Raw genomic sequence first — 12,084 nt, forward strand, 5'->3', positions numbered from 1 at the left:
TTATCGAATCGCGGCATTGGTATGACTGTGCCATCGCGTCTCTTCGCGCTTGCGTGCGTATGCTAAATTAATAGTGTGTTTGATTAACAACAACGAACGATCGAAATTTATACTCTTCTTCCCTCATTCGACACACATACGCGTACATCTCCTGAGAAAAGGGATAAGCGCCAGGTAAGAAGCACACGCGTATGCAAAAAGATGATTCCGGTGACTTAACGGCTTGAAGGATACTTCTCGCCGAGAGGGAGAGAGAGAGAGAGAGAGAGCGGGGGTGTGTCTGCACGCGCCGAGGAAAGGCATCTCCGCAGAGTCGCGTTGAGCACATAATCGCACTTGCGCCGGCCTACACTTTGTACACGCCGTCACTCCTACTCTCTGCTCCTTAACTCTTTTCTCGTCCCCGCTTTTAAGCCTCGTCGCCTCTCTTTCTGACCCGGATGATTTAGACGGCAAACATGGCACGTGACGGCTATGGGAACTTTGGTATAGGAGAGACTCTCTCTTTTTTGTCGTGGAATTCGGAGCTTCGTTCCAGTTTTTCGCCAGCGAAACAAACGAACATTCTTACCAGACGGCACAAAAATGTGTACACAGCCTTCTCGGTTATACCGGGCTGCACACTCTGGGCGTGACGGAAGATCGCCGCCGGGGGAAAATCCGTGTGCCGCTGGAAAACCTGTGGGAAATCGGCCCTGTACCGCCACATACCGATATACACGTGCAAGAGAGGAAGAAGAAACCTCCTCTCGGCTTACTCTCAGGGTCACGTGTCGCTGGCCTAATCTCCGACGAGCATCTTTCTCTCTCCCGCAACCGCGCCTTTCTCTCTCTCTCTCTCTCTCTCCCATTGACACACGCTGTATGTATACAGTAGGTGGAGAACGACCGTAGGGGGGCAGTAGGATTTTTGAAAACAAGGAGGCATTTTTGACATTTCTCGAGAAAGCCGCGTTTGATTCGTATTATGCGCGGGCCATGGCTTTTCCCAAAGTGAACATTTAAAGGGACAGGATGTTTTTGAAAATTACGACCAGCCGATCTTTGTTCTTGCGAGGCGAGATTTCATAGCTTTTTCTACACATCCCGGCGAGTTGGAAATTTACGAGCTTGCAGCTTGAGTTACGACCTCTGCTTTGAAATTAAAATTCATTGCTTTAGCGAACAAAAAAAAGAGAGAGAGAGAGAGAGAACTCTTTATGAAAAACCGAGATCATCGGCGTATCAGCGAGTCGGTGAGCGTGTACGTAACACGGCGAAGGGGGCGCAGCAGTCGCTCAGGGCGTTTTCCCGCGCCGCGCCTCGAGACGCCGGGAAACCGCTCGATCCCCCATCACCATGGAGACAGACATGTCTCTCTCTCTCTCTCTCTCCTCCTGCGCTTCACATAGCTCTCTTCTAGCGCGACTTTCGCTAAATTACTGCAGCAGCAGCGCCGGCGAATATACGGGGGGAGACAATACTCGGATTCAAGAGTAGAGAGACGATGAACAAATGGCTGATGGGTTATGCGTGTATCATAGTCTGTATAGAATAGAACTGGGGGACGACCTAGCTCTGCGATCATTTCCGAAGTTGCAGAGCGTATTTCGTTTTTATTATACGCTAGTCGAGAGCGGTTTTCTTTAAATTGAGAGGCGGTTTCGCGCTGAATGCGCTTGACGACTGGAAGAGGCTGTTTACGTTATAGTAGCTCTATTTTCAAGAGGATGTGCTTGTGTGTGTGGAGAAAAAATATTTTTGACGGATGGGGTGGATTTTTCAGGAGGAATGAAATGGAATTTAATACACTCGGAGAAGAGAGAATGAAGAAGTTGTGACGGTGATTTACGCGGTCTCATAAGCGCGAAGAGCAGACATTTTTTGCGGGTTATTTGACTTCTCGCGCGGCTGAATTAAAATTTTACGCTTTTTTAGCCCGACGACGACTTCATTCGTCTGAGTTCAGTATACTTATCACCGCTACATAATAAAATCCACCCAGATAAGCCATCGGTAGAAATCGTATCTAACAAACCTCCAACGGTCCGGATAATAATGCACCGCATATATACCTAGAAACAGCCCATAACGATACATCAGTCCACACGAGCAACGACACTTTTATCGCACTTATGAGAAAACTTTCATAAACGCGTGCACACACAGAACCAAGGACGTCCTAAATCACCGATCGGACAAAGCAAAGAGAGGAAACCCCCGAAATACCCGATAATACCGCAGCGCCACCCCGACGAGCGATAAGATTAAGAAGAATTTTCCTCGCTCCTTATACAGTATAACGATGGCCCAATGTTTCTCCCACGCGAAGAAAAGTCACGGTTCGACACGAAACGGGCTTCCCATGCTCCTCTCTCGCACGTGCATAGCAAGTGTTGCGCAGTGCAGCGGCGATCGGCCGAGGGAGAAAAAATCGGCGTGACTAACGGCCCCTCGTCTCCGGTTTCTCCTTATTCCGCAGCGTCTTCGAGCTGCATCTGTCGCGTCGCATTTCCAGAGCGTATCTCTGGAGCCGAGCACACGACCTTGACGCTCGATCGAACCGATGTACACACGCCCCTGCTATGGTGTTGTGGAGCAGGTGAGGCTGTACTGCGATATTGTTATTTTAGCGCAAATTGAGGTCGGCGGTAATGATTCTCCACACAGCTCCCGCCGAGACGCGAGGAGCCTAATGAACTTCTAACGAGCATCCCTGGGATGGAGATTCTGCGGGGGCTGAGGATTTCCCGGCTGCTCTGCTGTTTGTTTCGTGTCGAGAGAAAATCAGCCATCTGTCGGCATTACGGATGCTCTCGAGATCGGTTCGATTAGCGTTCCGGGCCGTGAGGAAATAATCGTTTAATATAAACTTTTGTCGAAGAAGAAGCACCTTATCTCGAATCTCGAATCATTACAATGACAATAATAAAACCGAGAAAATATTTAACAAAGACCACCTGCAGTCCCAGTTTTCCCGTACAGCCGATGTGTTTGCCGATCGGTAGGCGGCGTATAGATCGCGTTAAACAAAACCGAATTCCTCCGTTCGCGCCCATCGGCTCCATAAATCAATGAAAGCCACACACACACATGTAACGCTCGTTTTCATCCCACTTGCCAGGTGATATACCTGCCGACGATCGTTTCCATAATACAAATTACGCGCAGACGACAAGTTGGGCACACACGCACACCTACATACCTATACACACGAGGGATGTGTTCTTCGCACAATGCATCGCTCCGATTCATTGTCATGATAAGTAAGCCACGTTACATACCCGCGCTGTGTCATGATAATCATTCGACCCGGCGAATCTCTCTTTCTCTCTCTCGTCTTCTCTTGTTATACGCTATCCGCCGGTGTATTGTGTACTGGCTCATCCGCGCTCTATTATTATTATCATCTTATACAGTTGCGCAAGTGATCCACCCGCCGGTAGTGCCGCCGTGGACACCTGTATAAATTTCCCCTTCGCTCGATTTTATATCCATGTGTATGTGTAGGAGCGGAAACTTCTGATGTGGCTCTTATGTGTATACTTCTTGTGAAATGCATATTCGATCTTCGTGCAGCGTTTTCCAAGTGGAGTATGTAGGGTATGGAGTGTGTCTTTTCCGCTGCTTTGTTCGCCGATCATTCGATATTTTTTCTCTAGCCTTTTTCCTCGAGGTAAGACGATGGATAGGTTTTTTGTGTAACTTGTACGCTCTTTTTTATGACGGGTGTATAGAATTCAGCGATGTTTGAAGATTTTCCCCTTGCGCCTGCATTATGGACGTTTGCGGTTATATTCCCGTAAGGTTGTATCTAAGGACCTTTTTTATGATCTTCTATCGACAAAGAAAAGTTCTAAATAATCGAAATAAAGTGTAGTCGTGCAGATCATCAAAAGAAGGAACAAATTAAAAAATACCTCCATCGGTATTTCGCGCGAGCGCAGATGCCAGACGACAATTAAAACATTCTCAGCGTCGCTTTAAATCCCATAACCGATCTCCGCCCTTATCTCTCTTATCTCCGTCCCGGGGTGAGACGTCGCGCACTGGTCCCTCGGCGAAAAGATGTGTGTCACATTCGTAATTTTTTGCCTCGCCCCCCAAAAGCACAGCGCCTAAACTCGAGACTCTCGGCGTGAGAGCGAAGCTGAAGGAGGGGAAAAAAGAACCGGCCTCCTACAACGCTGTCAGCGTGTCCCGTAATTGGATCGAATCTCGGGACGGTTTTCTTATCGGATCGTTTATTTTTTCTTTCCTTCAACCGATCTCCCCGGGGAGAAGAAGAAATCGGTTGACTTGCGATCGATCATACGTCGCCCATCGATTTTTCACGCTTCCCATCGCACTGTATACACATCTCATTCCTCCTGGCGTCTCTCTTTCCGCAGGTATACATCGAAGGAGGAAAGTCTAATTTAGATCTCTTCATTTTCTCCGAGCTTTGATACGCCGTGTGCTAACTGGAACATCATCAACGCGTAGAGTAACATGAAAGGCCGACACGAGACATTAGCCGCGCAATTATCCTCGCACAGAATCAGACAGAAGAAGAAGAAGAAGAAGAAGAAGAAGAAGAGGTTCCAAACCCCATCGACGAAGAGAGAGGATATCGATCGAGCCGTACGTACGCACGAGTCTCTTGGCCACTTGCCATTCCCAGACCAGCGCTTCCGGCCGTTCTTGATATATACGTGACGGAAATTACATCTTCCGCGCGCGAGCGTTGCGACGACGTTGCGGACGACTATAAGGGGTCTTTCTCTTTCTCTATCTGCTGACCGGACAATTAGAGAGAGAGAGAGAGAGAGAGAGAGAGAGAGAGAGAGAGAGAGAGAGAGAGAGAGAGAGAGAGAGAGAGAGAGACGATTGGAAATATTAATTCGCTCTCGTGTGGGCCACCGCTATACGGGCGAATTTGACCGACCGGAAAACTCGCTTTCTTAATAGGCGACTTTCCCTTCCCGGCGTTTTCTTATCGAGCCTCGCGTGTGTGTCGGCTGATTTTGCCGAGTGGGCCTATTGAAGCTGTCGTTCAGGAACGAATTAGCCGATTGAGCGATCGATTTGTTGAGCGGCTGCTTTCTGAAGTTGACGATTAATTTTTGGCTTTTTTGGTGCAATTTTCGCGTTCAATTTTTTTTATAAGGGGATAAAGTTTTAGTATGATTTCGCTTGATGAAAAACGAGAGGCGCAGCGTGTAATGAAGCATATTACGCGTTTGGGAAAGATTCAAATTCAAGCATAAAGTACGCGATAGCCGTTACTCCAGTTTTCTTCGATCGATATTTTCGATTAGCGTAAAGATCGTTATCGAAGGAGTCGTAAAATTCAACGTTACCCGCATCGATTTTTGTAGTACCCAACATAAACCGCGATCTCAGCTAACGTCAAGATTCTTTAAGAAAAAATAAAAACAAAAACCCTGAAGTTTTATAAGCAAGCCACTCGCCTCGCACGAATCGATTAGACCCACACGGAGGTAAACACAGCCTTTGCAAGGTCAGAGCCCGAGCAGAGCGTTTACACAAAATAAAACGCTCCTACTCCGAGGCTGGCGCGCGAGGTGTCCATTTAAATTTTTCTCAAAAATAGAAAGCAAGCAGGATCACACGCTGCATCACATGTGTATTTTCCTCTTCGGGGAGGGCCTCCCTCCCACAAAAAAAAAGTTTAAATTTTTGTCTTGCCGAGGACGTTAGGTATACACGGACGCATAGCAGAGAGAGAGACCGAAAGTGAGAGAAAGAGAAAGACAGTATGAGAAAGCGTCTCCTCCCAGATGTTCGGCCGATAAATCTCGGGGCCCAAGTGCGCAAGTCGTCCCTGGGAGAAGTCGGTGTGCCGCATTCGTGGAAAAAGGCTCGAGGAGACGTGTCCGGCAATACTCATCCCATTAGCCTCGTGCAGAGGAGACGACACCTACACGACTTATATGCAGCCTCCTCTTTCGGGTCGGGCTCGATACTGCACTGCAGTGGGAGACTTTCTTTTTTCTCTCTCGGCTATTGACTGATATTTTTCGGTGCGTCTGTCGGCTTTGATTTGGGAAAATGTGTGTCTGATGGTGAACAAGTGTGATGTCGCTTCGGGGAATATATGTGTCAACGGTCAAATACTCGGCTCAGCAGGTTCAAAGAGGCCCATGTGGGGAGCCACCGTTAAAAAGGTTTTAACTGAAAATTCAACAATATTTTAATTTTTTCGATCATCAATTCGACCAAAAATGAGATCACGCAGCTGACAAGAGACCTATACAAAAAAATCAAAAGTTTTATAGACCATGGGTATACAGTCCTCAACAAGCCAAACTTCACATCTCGATCGTCAGACATATCATTAGACACTGAAGTAAGATAAGCTCGAAGACGCCAGGTGATCGCAACTAGTATACAATCGCAACAATATATCCCCCTCTCTCTCTCTCACACACACTATTCTCCCCCAAAAAATCCGTCTCTCAGAATTAGCCGCGAGAGGTAATCTCCCGATTAATAGAACGCGACGAGGCCCGAAAACTTCTGCGCATTCATCCTCGCCATTGTCGATAACAATCCCATGCACACCGGAAAGAAGACAGACCGCTCGTTAAACGACAATTAGTTTGAAGCGCGAAAATAAAGCGTCGCTCCGGAAAAAAGAAAAAGACGCAACCTAGCGACGACCAAAAAGAGAAGAAGAGAGGAGAAGGTCGAAGAGCAGCTATTCTAAAAAAAGCCCCTCGAGAGTATACGGTATAGGATTACCAGCATCGCGCAACGATGCGAAGGACCGCAACAATCCTTGAAAAGGAGCGAAGCAGAGATGGCACACGGCTGATTGGCATCGGTCTCTCAAGAAAGGGAGAACAATTTTCGAAAAGCTTCTTTCTCTCGCGCTAGCTACACACAGGAAGCTACCGCTCGCGGCAATTTGCGCGCGACCGGCCACCTGCTGCGCATACGCACTTCTTCTTCTGCTTTGGGTTCGGTGCTAATTACCGCCTTGTGCAGCAGTGTACAAGCCGGTCGAGAGACAAACGCGAGTTTCGCGAAAGGGTTGCGCCGCTCTACCGAAAATTAGACCTGTGTTGTTCCACGCGGAGGTGAGGGAAGAAGGTATTGGGTGTATGTTGCGGAGGAAACGAGAATGTGTATGGGACTAGTTTTCGGGGTTATCTCGCTGATGGATATTGCTCGAGGAAAAGATGCTATCGGGTTGCGGGACTGCTGCTTGGATTGAATCTTTGTGTTGCAGAGTGGATGAAACTGTTATTCTTTTCGAGAAAAGCTTTGGCTGACTGAAAAATGCAATAATTATTTGTGTTAAAAATTTTATTCGAACGCTATAAACAGGATAAAAAACAAAATATCAAAGCTCCGGGCAATCGTAAACATTCCACGAACGGCTTTTTTAATATCCGCAGTATAAACTCCTTTCACCGCGAACCATTCGCAAAACGCTAAAATCTCGTACTCGATTCCCACTAATTGCGCTTTTCCACTGCAATCCAAAATCAGCGCTGCAGCCGTCTCCAAATCTCTCTCCATTCAAGTAACGCGAAAAAAAAACATCATCAGCTTATAACCGTCTGGCCGCGCGCGCACATCTTCCGATCATTAAGAAGGGCTTATACAGCCCCAAAGCTCGAGCCTCCGTAGATTATACGGGGCAGGCGACATCACACACGTACACACAGCAATGGCACAGGAAATGCAAGGCGCATAAAGGCGCGAGTTCTTCAAAATCGTCCTCGAACATTCATCTGATTTACGCAGTGAGCGTGTGCTCGCGCGTCAGATGGAAGAGAGACGAGCGTCGCTCGGCTCAGGAAGCTCGTAAAGACGCTTGAGTGACAGGGAATATGAGGGGAGAGAGAAGTATTATAAGCGCGCAAGTATACACGACAATGGACGCCATGAGCGTCGGACACCTTTCGTGCACTCGACGTGCTACAAGTTTTTCGTATATATATATATATATATATATATATATATATATATATATATATATATATATATATATATATATATATATATATATATATATATATATATATGTATATAAGCTTCGTGCGCGGAGCAGACGTAATTTATTTTGCATTAGAACATTTGCGCTGTCTATTATATACCCTCATTTGGAGGGAGCTTTTACGGAGCTGCTATGTAGGATGGAAGAGTTCTATGGCTCGCTTAACGATTGCGGCTTTGTAGTTGAGGTGATTTGGGCTAAGTATACGGTGAAAAATGCGCGCCGCAGGTACGGAACGGGTCAATTAATTTTTTTAATCGTTCTTCGCCGCATATTGCCGAGTAGGCTCCGGACGGATTTTCGGATGCAGATGGGCTGGTTTCGGGGGTAGCCGTCTGGTGGTTTTTGGGTTACTGGACTTGGATAATACAGGCTATTATTTTTCTAATGAGCCGAGCTCCGAGTTCATAAATTATGCGCATGGTGTGTTTGTACTTTTTGCAAGCCCTGCTTCATAGTTGTACTAACGAGCTTTGACAGAGCTTTACGAGCCCCCGTACAATATAATGAATAAAATCGGTCAATTTTTTCAAGTATAATGACACCGTTTCTTCCTCTAACAATTTACGAGCTACACATTCGAGCGTCGCCGATCGATCTGCCTTCCCAGCGCTTGTTAACACAGGCTCAATACACCACTACACCCCAAGACATAAAATCGACCATCACTGCCATACGAATGAAAATAATTCAAGCGGTAGATTTCTCTGAATGCCGCTCACGCGCGTCTCCGGCAGTTCGAAAGAAGGCAATCACAACAACAACGACAATCGTCTCCTCGCGAACGTCGGAATTATGCGAAGTAAGTGCCAGGGCTGTAAAACAGCAGTAAAGGGTCCTCCGCGCACGCGCGCATAAAAGAAGCGCGACTCGCACGTAATATAACGGCGCGGAATTAAGGGCGCTGCTGCTGCAGAGGAGCAAGAAGCATTTGTTTGCAGGCCCTTGTGCCGCGAGTTTTTCATACGTACGTACGTACGCCGCGGTGCTGCAGTTACTTATACTCTCTTACTCCGGGCGCTCGAGGGGCGAAATATCAGGGGCCCCGTTTTTGTGTGTAAGGTGGCCGAGCATCTGCCGCCGCGAGATTGCGACGCTCTTTCTCTTCACTCTCTCTCTCTCTCTCTCTCTCTCTCTCTCTCTCTCTCTCTCTCTCTCTCTCTCTCTCTCTCTCTCTCTCTCTCTGTACCTATATAGCTGCATGTGTAAGCGTTTCGCGGAGTCAAAGGAGCTCATGGGGGAGAGCGCGAGCATTTTACCAGCTGGCACGCGTCCGCCGCGGGCCCATTATCGTCGCGTACACGATGAAGGATATACGCGTTATATGTGTGTATAGGTAAATGTTACAAATGGGCTGCTCGCTGCGGCTGAATCACTTTTTGCATTCTTGCGTATTACCAAGTATACGATCTTATTTCTGTTTACGGATCGTCGAGGAGGAGCCGATAAGGGCCGCAATATCACTTTCGAATTCTCCCGCCTCGTAAACCCTCGGCCAATAAAGTGATCAAGCTCATAGAGAGCCCCGCTCGAGCATCCGCGCAGGCATAATAAAAGCCGCGAGTAAAATATTGCATCTCGTATAAACGGCCACCGAGCGGTCATTCTAACGAGGCTGCCGCGCTCGTAAAAAAGGGCGCCATTTTTAAAAATACACGAGACGCTACGAACTCCGCTGGTCCATCGGCATCCTGGAATGGTGTTTTTGTTTCTCGGGCCAAATAAAGGCGTATAGGTAGAGCAAAAAAAAAATAATAATAAAGCAGCGACCAAGTCGGAAGGGCTTTGCTCCGGAGCGAGAGAGGAACCGCTGCTGCAGTTTATATACCAGCTGGCACGCGTTGGCTATACAGCCATTATCGCGGCGAAAGATCGGAGGACCTCCGATTTTCTCGTTTCGTGTTGCTCTCTCTCTCTTTTTCTTGAGAGTATGTATGTATACAGAGTCCGCTGTAAAGCCTCTCCCGCTGCATTGTGTTTTTCTTGTTCCGACGCAACACCTGCCGCCGACTCTCGCTTGTTTTGATTTCAGCCGAAGAGAGAGAGAGAGAGAGAGTAAGAGACGCCGCAGTGGTGGGGGGACGCCATCGCCGCCGCCGCGGCTTCGGGGAAGACGCGCGCGATCGCGTGTCGTCTGCTGCGGTTTTGCGCTAAATTATTTCGGGACAGAGATAGAGAGAGAGAGAGAGAGAGAGAGAGAGAGAGAGAGAGAGAGAGAGAGAGAGAGAGAGAGAGAGAGAGAGAGAGAGAGCGGGTGCAACAAAGCTTCTTTGTGCGGCGGATACATTTTGTAGCTGTGTGTGATTCTTACGTGCGTGCAGATGTGTGCCGTTGTCCATTTTCACTCGAGTAACCTTGTTTTCGATAACATCCGCTTGTTTTTGTTGTTATTTTCTCGTACGTGTGCTTCTGGGAGGAGGCACTGGAGGTAATTTCGAGGGGTGTGTGCTTCCGCTTTTGTTTGAAAAATTTTACCTTGCATCTTTTCGGTTGATGCTTATATGGAGGGACCGAAGAGTTAAAGGCTGCACCGCTATGCGCTGGTTCTTTCGCGGTGGGAAGGGATGATGGGCCGTTATTATTTTAACGGCTTTTGCAAACTAGTGCGAAGTGCGCGTTTGGGGCATGAATGACAAAATTAAAAAAAAGGGATTCTTTTTTTTCTAAAATTTTAACGCGGAAACACTCCGTAAGCACTGGAATCTTAGCACGTCCTTCGAAGGCGAGGCAATCTAGAAAAGCTAACACCGCAATTATCACGATTTTCACGTATGCAGACAACAACGGCGCCATTTATCGCGCATAACGAGTGCCAGTTCAGCGGTTACATATCGACTGCACACTCGTATACATATATAGATTCGCGATCGTAGGCACACATCCGGCTTTCAGCGGAATATGACCGATAGCCTTGGCAAATATTTGTCAACTTCGAGTTCGCGACAATGCGCGCCAATGTTCCCTTGACCGAACGTGTAATATCGATCGATCGATTCCTAGTTCTCTACGTAATGCCCTACGAAGCTCGGAATCTGAATAAGGAACAACGTCGCCATCATCGTCCGCAGCAGCCGTATTACGCAACTGACCAAATATAATCGCGAGGGCGTCGGCGCGTTTTATTTGAACGGTGATAAGCCTACTATAATGCTGGCGCGGTGTTCTCTCTCTCTCTCTCTCTCTCTCTCTCTCTCTCTCTCTCTCTCTCTCTCTCTCTCTCTCGAGGTTTTTTAAATCGTGACGAGTTTTTGTCTACGTCGTCGCTCCCGTACGTGGCGTCAATTTTGTGAGTCACATGCCTGTCTTCGTTTCTCGAAATCGATCAGCGCGAAGAGAATTTTTTCAATTTGTTACAACCACATACGTTGCAGTACACTCACTGCAGCTGCTGCGGAGAGAAGAAACGCTTACGCGCGTGTCAAGCTAATTCGATTCATTCGCGTGAATCCATTAGAGGGACTATACGTGTACAAATTCGCGTAGTGTGTTGGCCCTGCCATTAGCTGTGAGTCATTAGTTATACAATAAGCTCGGAGTTACATTCTCTGCGGAAACGCATATAGCCAGGACGCACGCGATCGTCTTAAAAATTCAGCCGGCGCAGCCGGAGGAACCAGCAAATCGAATTCGATTCTGTCGTGTTCATCCTGTAGGAAACGTGTAGGTATATATGTATATCGTAGAGTGGCTTTTTTCGATGCCGCGGATTTTCGGCACACGCATAACGTACAAGTCCGTGAAATGCATAATGTGCCTCACGTAGCTGCATTGTGATGGATGAGGAGAGGAAGGGAATTCGCCGAATACTAAGGGACCTCTGAGTCACGATTGAGACTTTTCCGGGCTCTTCAAGTAACTATATATTCTTTGTGCCAAAAACGGGATGAGAGACACGTCGTTGTCATGGAAATTTGGGATTTATCGTGATATTTAAATTGCCAGTTGCTAAATCTGCAAGTTCATTATTCCCCAATTTTTTGAAGCTTCTTTTAAATTCGATATAATGCAGATTACAATACAACATCGCTTCAATTTTGGCTAATTAAACGCGCGCGCGTCGATCGGTTATTCAGCGGTACGCGTTTGCTTGTACA

The sequence above is a fragment of the Nasonia vitripennis genome, chromosome 3 (genome assembly GCF_009193385.2).
Source record: "Nasonia vitripennis strain AsymCx chromosome 3, Nvit_psr_1.1, whole genome shotgun sequence".
Lineage (NCBI taxonomy): Eukaryota > Metazoa > Arthropoda > Insecta > Hymenoptera > Pteromalidae > Nasonia > Nasonia vitripennis.